The sequence below is a fragment of the Sceloporus undulatus genome, chromosome 5, assembly GCF_019175285.1.
Source record: "Sceloporus undulatus isolate JIND9_A2432 ecotype Alabama chromosome 5, SceUnd_v1.1, whole genome shotgun sequence".
Taxonomy (NCBI): domain Eukaryota; kingdom Metazoa; phylum Chordata; class Lepidosauria; order Squamata; family Phrynosomatidae; genus Sceloporus; species Sceloporus undulatus.
The window spans coordinates 2,434,183-2,444,194 of record NC_056526.1 but is presented as its reverse complement, the minus strand read 5'-3'; positions in this window follow the sequence as shown (position 1 = coordinate 2,444,194).

The following is a 10,012-nucleotide window of genomic DNA, read 5'->3' as shown; positions in this document are numbered from 1 at the left end:
GCATTTTGGAAGAGAAGAATTAGTTCACTTCATTTGGATAAAATCCAAAGCAAATCCTCTAGAAAAATAATAATTAAAAAAAAAGAAAACTGATCTGATTGCTCTGGTCACTGACAGAAATAAATTGTTGTTGTTGTTGTTGATCTGATCACTCCATTGACAGATCTTTGAGGTCAGTGGGCAGAGGAACATCTTTGTTGGCAGAAAGGCACTTCTGCTGGCAGACTAGGCTTGTGCCTAACCAAGGACGTAGCCGGGGGGGGGGGGGTTTTGGGGGCCGGGCCCCCCCCCCCCTTAGAAAAAAGAATGGTGTGGGCTGCTGCGCCACTGCCCCCAAGCCCCAATATAATGATGGCCCTTGGTCTGGCCCCCCCCCCCTTTCCTAAAATCCTGGCTACATCTCTGGCCTAACCGTAACAACAGGCACATTCTTGATTTGGGATTGTATTGTTAAGTTTTAAAAACAGAATTGCACACCCAGCGGCCAGCATCTGACGTCTTCCTTGCATTGCAATCATCAACATTCCTGCAGCTGCAAAACCATCATTCTGCTGACTGCCAACACTATGTGACCAATGGTGTCTCTGCCCATGTGTGTGCCCAAGTATTTTCCTCTTGTATAGTGGGAAATAACGCATAGGAAATGTTCTGCAGTGCCAGAGAATCTATTTGTGCGCTGACATGGATGAATCATTAAGCACCATCCAATCCAAACATGTGCAGCCCCAGGGCTAGAATCGTCTTGGATAATTCCTTCCACAGCTTTGTTGTTGTGTGCCTTCAAGTCATTTCTGACTTACGGAGATCTGAAGGCAAACTTATTGTGAGCTTTTCTGGGGCTGAGAGTGTGTGACTCGCCCAAGGTGGGTTTCTACAGCTGCATGGGGAACCAACCCTGGTCTCTAGACTCATAGTCCAATGTCCGAACCACTACACCACCTTGGCCCATGCAATGTTGAATGGGTCAGTAGCCAAGATGTAAGGAAATCCAGTTGATCTGATGGTCAGTAGGCAGTTGATTCAACTTGTCAGACAAGGACTAACAACAGGGACCTGAATTCGCTAAGGCAGTTGTGGGTGCGTAACCTAGAGCCGCGCTTTTGTGATCCGTTTGTATTCACAATCCCAACGAATTCCCTAGTTTAGGGTCTGCATAAGGATCATAAAAGTCCTGAAATCCCCAAGCCTCTGCGATCAATGGGCGTCCATTTCCCTAGCAATTGGGAAGCAACCGGTTGGTGGTCTCATAAGATGTGAGTATTTTCAGGGTGTCCTGCTTCTGTCTGCAACTCCAGAGATTGCTCACAGAAGGGGCTGGCAATGCCAACCTGCTGCTTCCCAATCGATAGGGGAACAGGCCCCCACTTATCGCAGCGGTGGCTGCCTATGAAGTGGGGATTGGGGAGAGTGGATGGGCCAGGGGACCCCATGGTGATGGATTAGTGAGTGCTGCCCATTATGTATGCCCATGTGAAATGGCCACACTTGTGAAACTCTGTTTCGGCTCTGTTGCACAAGGGCCAAAAAAGGACAACCCCACGTAGACGGGGACTTATCCAGCTGTCAAACACCATCAGGCCTCCAGCCAGTATGTTCACTGAATGCCATGCCTTTTTTCTCTGCCTTGTTCTTCAGACAAACAAATGGAGCTGGGTAGACCGAACTATACTGGCTTTCTTTCCTTGGAACGTTGGGGAACCAAAAAATAAAGGCGGATATGAACGCTGTGCCCACACAACCGTCAAGGAAGGTGAGGAAGGAATCAGAAAAACTGGGGGGCTTTGGTGTACTCAGGGGGCATGGGCGATACTTTGCAAGAGATATTGGCTCCAGGGGAAGTCATAGTGCCACTCTATGCTGCTTTGGCCAGGTAAAGTCTGATCATTTACCTGGAATAATACTGTGTCCATTTCTGAGCACCACAGTTCAAAAAGGATGTTGAGAAACTGGAGCGTGTCCAGAGGAAGGAGATATAATAGTACTTGAGCATCCATGGATTTTGATATCCATGGGGGGCTCTGGAACGATACCAAGGGCCCACCAAACTGGGCAATAATAATTAAGGAGCGTTCCAAAGGAAACCCCAATCAATATATTTATTCTTCCTATTTTTAAATATACTTAACTATGTAGCAGGGGTGTTAAGGAACCTTGCAGGTGAATTGTGAAGATGCATAATGGGACACCAGCAAGAAAGGTGCCCCAATGCAAGTGCCAGACATTTGTCTAGAAGATGGAAATCAAAAAGCTTTGCCATCCAGAGATAACCTCTTCTTGTTTAGGATGCTGGCATTTATTGTTCAGTCATTTCCACCTCCTTGGCTACAATTCCTCCCGGAATATTTTGCTTTTATAAATGGCTGCTTGAGCCATCGCACTTTGATGCAGTTTGGAATCAGGCAGGCACTCTGTCCAGTTCAGACTAGATCCCTCAGTGCTACTGACTGCGCCACAAGGCAGAGAGCACTGAACACATAGTTCACATCCAACATATAGTTCAGAACATTGTCTTATTGTCCTACTCTTCCAATCACTGTCTAATACCACCTTTTACATTGTTAGTTCTTCTATGAGTGTGTATGTGTGTGTGTGCACTGCTCTGTGAATGTTGAAATCCTTTTACCGTATAACTAAAACTACATTCAGACCTTGAACTCTGGAAGTCTAGTAGTTTGGAGCCAATATACATAGGCTGAAGTTCCCAGCTTTTAACATTGCTCAAAAGCCTTCTCGATGTTTCCTGTTGAGCTAAATAAATCCCGCTATTGAAGTAAATTGTGGGTGCCCTCCTGGGACCCGCAGTCATTTGAGTAACATCACAATGCACTATGGGACCATTGTGTTTTGGTCCAGTTGTGCATTGGTCATAATGGGCATTGGTCACTTTGCAAGCTCCATGATGTGACAACATCATGACAGCCCTTTGCTGAATAGGGATATTACAGAACTGTCAAACTCTAATTCCCACAAACCTAAGTCTGTTTACAAAGATGTAGGTCCCCAACAGGATTCCAGTTGTGATCCCTTTGGGTCGGTGGAAGCAACCAATTCAAGGGCAGAGAGAATTTGAAGGAATATTTAAGGAACCAAACAAGATGGTTAGAGAGGGCTTTGTCATCCCCGTCTTCTGTATTCACAGTGCAGGGTCGCAGAATCATCCCCAGAATCAAAATTTAGGAAATGAAAAAGTGCCAAAGATAAATGGATCTCAGAGATTGTGTCCCTGTTCCTTTTCAGGTTTTAAGAAATTGAATGAGGCCAACTGTAAGGAAGAAAAGAGTGCCATCTGCAAGTCCAGGAAGATGTAATAGGGAAAGCCTTTCATCCAGCCTGCAACAAATATGCCACAGACATACTGGGAAAGGGACTGAATAAATCTTTTCCTCTTTAAAAATATTTGTGAGTGTTCTCTTTGCACCAGTTTTCCCAGATCTTTATCTTGTCTTTTTGAGTTCACAATATGCCCAAATCACTAAAGAAGTATAAAATCTGAATGGCCCTAAATACTTAAGAAACAGGTTTATAGACTTCCCATCAGTTCTGAGACTCCAGTTATTAGGTGTATTTTTTTTATTCTTCCAAATCTGTAAACTCCAGGGTTGCTGTTTCCCCCCTTAATAGTCTCTCCATGTAAAATGTGGTCTTGAAATGTGTGTCTTCCAACACAAATTGCAACAAAGCAGGAACTATCTAGTTCTGCAGTGTACAGGTCTGTTTCATTTGGGTGATTTCACAGAATCAAACACTTCTGCATGTTCAAATTTGAGGTTTGGCGAGATATCAGAGAGCTCTGGTGCAGTTAAAATGGTTATCAAACTGTTTTATTTGTGCAATGTGGATACAACCAATGATTAATTTGTAGCTGGATGGCAGGTCATTCACAAACACTGCTCACAAATGGCTCCTTGCTGACCCAAAGAGAAGTAGCAAGGAGGGGCGACGCAGGATAGTTTCAACATCTTTATAGATTTTTGGACAAAATAATTGAATTTGCAGATAACATTAAAGTGACAGGAGTAATAATTGTCTGAGCCATTTCCCACTTTCTGTGGTAAACTCTGCAGAACAGGTAATATCACCCTCTCTGCAACCCTCAAACTCCATCATCCAATTTCCATGCCTCTACAGAATAAGTAAAGAGATAGTAGAGGAATACCTGGTTAATCTAAATGAGTTTAAGTCTCCAGGACCAGATGAACTCATTCCAAGGGATTTAAAAGAATGAAATGTAATTGGGCCATTGGCATCATATTAGAAAAACTCCTGGAAAACAGGAGGAATCCCAGCCGACTGGCGAGGGCAACGTTGTCCCCATCTTCAAAAAGGGAAAAAGAGGATCCCAAACATTATGTCCAGTTAGTCTGAACAGTACAAAAATAGGAAGATTGCGCAGATCATTAAACAGAGAGTCTGTGAACATCTAGAAGGCAATGCCATCATCACAAAAGTCAACATGGGTTTCAGAGAAAGAATCATGCCAGACAATCTGATCTCTTTCTTTGATAAAATGACCAGCTTGGTAGATGAAGGGACTGTGTGGATAGTATATCTTGATTTCAGTAAGGCCTTTGACAGGTTTCATGACATTCTTGCAAACAAGTTGTAAAATGTGGATTAGACAAGCAACTGTTAAATGGATTGTAATGGTTGAACGGCGACGACAAAGGGTGCTCAACAAGGCTCCTTTATCCTGGAGAGAAGTGACCAGTCGGGTGTTCCAGGACGTAGCGGGGGGGGGGGTTCCTGGGGTCCAGACCCCCCCTTCCATTAGAAAATAGAATGGTACGTGCTGCTGAGCCGCCGCGCTTAAGCCCCATGTATGTGGTGGCACTTAGTCTGGACCCACCCCCCTCCTGGGTGTCCAGTGGGGCTCTGTCCTGGCCATTATGATATGGTGATAAAATTCCAACTAGCATTCTAGTCAAAGGATGACCTGATAGTCATAGTTGAAGTATACTTCTCTGGAGGTTTTTAAACAGTGTAAAAGATTAGGGAGCTGGCCAAAACTAACAGAATAATGTCAACAGAGGGAAATGTAAAGCACTACTTAGCCAGAAAAAAGAATGCACATATTAGCATGGGGACACCTAGCTAAAACAGTAGCTGCAAAAGGGTCTTCTAGGAGTCTAGTAGACCACATGTTGAACATGAGGCAACAGTGTGGTGCAGCCAGCTTGAAAAGGCCAACATGATTGCAGCTAGGCTGTAATAGAATTTGTGGGAAATAATGTACTGCTCTTTCTACTTTGAACACAACTCATAGAATCATAGAGTTGGAAGAGACCACAAGGGTCATCCAGTCCACCCCATTCTGCCATGCAGAAATCTCCATCAAAGCATATCTGATGGATGGCCATCCGTCTCTGCTTAAAGGGCCTCCAAGGAGGGAGATTCCATCAAATCTTAGAGGAAGGAGTGTGTTCCACTGTCGAACAGCCCTAGGATAGCTTAGGGAGCTGGGGATGTTTAACTTGAGAAGAGAAAGGCCCGAGACAGACAGGCAGGAAGCGCTGTCCTCAGACCAATTTTAGGGTTCCAGAGCATGCAGCATCTGCATGCTCCAGAACCCTAAATGTATGGAAGGAGCCATCTTTACTATGGTGTGCATGCACCTGTTTTTCTGGGTTCTTTTTGGTCGGGGGACTCCATGTAGTTTGGCTGATGGGTCGTCCCTCCGGAGGGAAGCTGGGCGCATCCAGCCAGTCCCTTTGGGGCAGTCTGGAGAGCTCCGTTAAGAGGTGATATGATAGCCATGTTTAAATAGTTGATGTCATACTGAGGATGGAGCATCTTGCTTCTGCTGCTCAAGAAATTAGGTACGGAGCAATGTATTCAAGCTACAGGGGAAGGATCCCATCTAAAATTTAGAAGTACTTCTTGAAGATAAAAAATCCAATACAATTCTAGGCCACATCAATAGAGCTATAGTGTCTTAAATCAAGGGAAGGAAGAGTCTGGAAACCACAAAGCCCTGTTTTCTGCTGCTCCAGAGATAAGACCCGAGACAACAAATGCAAAGTACAGGGAATGAGATTCATCCCCTTCAGACTTAGGAAGAGCTCCTAATGGTAAGATCTCTTTGAGAGTGGAATATACTGCTTGGAGTCTGGTGGAGTCTCCTTCTCTGGAGGTTTTTAAACAGAGGCTGGATGGCCGTTGTCTGATGGTATCTTCCTATGGCAGAAAGGGTTGGACTGGATGCCTTGTGGTTTCTTCCAACTCTATGATTTATGATTGTGTCTCCTTGCCAGAGTCTGTGCAATCGTTATCTCCGCATTGACACCCCCCCCCCTACTTAGACCATCTCACTTCATGGCGATGGTTCTTCACCATTAATGCCCCTTGTCCTTATATGAACCAGAGGACTCATTCAATGCTATCTGTTGTTTGGTTTAACTTCTGGCACATGCGGAAATATTCCCATGAGAGATGGCTTTTCTGAACTCAGTTAGGCATGTCAGCATGACTTTATATGAGCTTTTAGTAGGCAATAAAGCCAACAATAGGGAACTTGGCTCCAACAACCAACCTCATTTGGTGGTGCAATAAGAAGTGCTGTTCCATGACTAGGAATATGGTACCCCTTCTGTGCTTTCTGACCTGGTTGTTACGTTTCATATGTGCATTTCTTAGTCTTGAACAAAAAGTTTTCAAACCATGTTAGCTGCTTTCTCTTTGTGGCCAGGAATCAATCCTCCTCTTTTCCATGTTTTTCTGCATCTGGTCCCAAGTTTTCTGTAAAGAAGTCATGTTCAGGAGAAACACAACTGAGGTGCGCCTGTTTGGCTTTGAAACCCAAAAGGCCTTTGCAGTTATCTTTCCATCTGTCTCTAGGTTCAATAGTGTATTTTTGTCTGGGAAATTCACCATGTTCCAGTGCACAGAAATAAGAAATAAAGAATCGGCAGCATGCGTTCATTAGACTTCAACCTACTTCCTCACTAAATGCACCTTAGAAGTAGGCTGAAGCTTACAAAAAGCCCATGCTGCCGATTCCCTTATTTTCCTTTAGTCCAACGGTCCTGGTCTCTGAGTCACAGTCCATACTCAAACCTTGCACTAACTCACCAATGTCTAACCTTTTATTTATTTTATTAAACTAAAGGTTAGACATTGGTGAGGTAGTGCAATGGTTTGAGTAGTTTGTTCATATTTCCCACCTCTCCCTGCGGTTTAATTGTAGTTTACACACACACACACACACACGAATCATAGAATCATAGAGTTGGAAGAGACCACAGAGACCATCCAATCCTCTTAACCATCTCTTCCCCAGCCTAAACATACCCAGGGATGCTTTTAAATGCACTTTAATCTCTCTTTAATGCTGAAATTAGCCCCAGTGTGATAAAATCCATCCTTGCTGTAGACAGTATTGTACCAGAGAGGCCAATTGGTTTATCCCACAAATAAAGCAAAAATGGTGAGTAATTGCGCAAATGATTATTGCACACAATTGCACAAATAAAGTGAGATCGGGAATGCGTTTTCACTGAAATCCTGAAAGTAAAAAGATGTGTGTTAATGCTTCTTTGTGACCACTTTAATGGCGGGTTTTGTGTGACCTCATGTGAAATTGTTTTGCATAATTGCGCAATTTCCCCCCTGGGATATTCACAGGATAAACTCCTGATCCCCTTCATGTGATAAACTGATGAGAAAAGCCCAGACCAAAGGCCAGGAGTGGATCTTCAAACCCTCAAAGGCTAATGAACCCTCTAAGAGTAATAAATCAATAAATATAGAAAGAACAATGTATATGGAACAGACTAGAGGAAAAAATGATCAAAGGGGGAAGGAAGAATTAGACACAAAGGAAGCAAAAGTAATAAATTGCGAGAAGGGAAAGTATAAATCAAAAAGTGTAAAAGGACGACATTTTTAAAAAAACATTGTTTACAGAGAATAATTAAAGAAGGGGAAATGCTAGATAGGAATGAGGATGCTTAGAAGAAGGAACGGTGTGGAAGTTAGGCACTGAGATGCCATGTAAAATTAACCTATCTGGGCGCATGATAATGAAAACATGGAGGAAATTGTTTTAATATAAAATTTAAAAAAAGAGAAAGGAATAAGTAACAAAAGTGAGATGCCAGCTGCAGATGCAGGCGAAACATCAGGGATAAACTCTCCAGAACACGGCCACATAATCCGAAAAACCCACAATAAACTCACACAAGTCATCTTTCTGACCAGTGCAGCTTTATACTCTTATCATCACCCCATCTACTACTTGTTGAAACTTCCTGGTACCCGGGTCATTGCTCGCACTTGGAACTATCCAATGGAAATGATCTTCATATCCTTTTTGGTTGAGTTAACTTCTTTGCTGGCATCGTCACTTGAACTGCCCATCATCCCCAGCTGCTCTCTCTATAAATGGTACAGAAGAGTCAGTGTCCTGCAAAGAAGGAGCGGACGTTGCCATTTCGTAAGACGGACTCATCACAGATAGACGGACCCTCCAAAGCAGTGAGTGTTTTGCAAGGTTTCCATCTCCTTGAGTCACCTGAGGGTGCATCTACACTGTAGAAATAATGCAGATTGATGCCACTATAAGATTCTGTGGAATCCTGGGATTTGGTAGTTTCACTCACCCTTTAGGCTTCTCTGCCAAAGAGTGCCTCAGACTTACCTGAAAGGCCACTTCTCCTTGTATGTGTGCCTACCTGAGGTTTACAACACCTAGGAAGACAGGATGGAAAATTAAATATGGGTTGAGTCTCCCTTATTTGGAATTCTGAAATCCAAAATTCTCCAAAATCCAAAAATGTCCATTTGGTTGGCTGAGAGAGCGACATCTTTGCTTGCATTTAGTATACCCAAACTTTGCTTCGTGCACAAAATTATTAACTATATTGTGTGTAAAATTACCTTCAGGGTATGTCTATAAGGGTTCGTACGAATAGCAGTGAGCTTCATGTTTAGATCTGGGCTCCATTTCCAAGACAGTGCATTTTGTATATGCAAATAGTCCAAAATCCAACTAGAAAACTCTGAATCCTAAACACTTCTGGTCTCAAGCATTTCAGATAAGGGAGACTCAAGCTATACACAGAGTGACCAGGCGTCCTCTCCTTTCCCAGGACATGCCCTACATTTCAACCTTCAGTCCAGGAGGAATTCCAAACGTCCTCCATTGGAAGCATGGCTAAGAAGCACGGATTTCTGTTTGTTCATGACTGACATTTTACTTGAACGTCCTAAATTTTATGGTGCCTTGTCCTCCTTTGAGGACATCTATCATCATCATCATCATCTAGTCACCCTGACTATAAATAAGTAGAGGGGAAAAGTGGCTCCCTTCCTAAATACAAGGGATGGTTCTCTACTTTTCTTTTGTCCTTCCCTTCTTTTGGTATTAATGTTATATTCACCTCTTCCCATTATTCCGGAGGACCTTCCTTAATTATTGCATTTAACATTTGTTGCATAGGGATTTTAAATTCTTTTTCAAAGCTTCTGTAATATTCTGCGATAAAGCCGTCAGGTCCGGGGGCTTTATTTACTTTAAGGTTTCTAATTGCTTGTGTCATTTCCAAAGTAACCTGGTCAAGCCTTATTGGAAAAATATTCACAGAGTGATCTGTGAAATCTGTAATTTTAAACCATCTCCAGGACTATTAATATTAATAAATATGTCCAATAAGACAGCAAAAGAGATTGCGAATAAATGTACCAGATTATTGTTATAAATGATCACGGTGGCGAGATTGATTTTGCAACAAAATGGAAAAACTATAGAGGAACCTTCTGTTGAAGAGTGGATCTGGAAATTAGTCAATATGATGGTTATGTTAATTGCATGATTATAAAGACAAAATGTACATAAAGTAGAACAGGACTGAGCTCCAATACTATAGGAGTGCGAGAAGGTAAACTTAAATTTATCGAGACGCTAATTGCATGATTTGAGATAGAATGATCAAAATAAACTGAGCTAGGCTTTTATGCACAGAGGAATCGTTAAAAACATTACATTTGAACAGAAGAAAATAAGATTTAAATGACA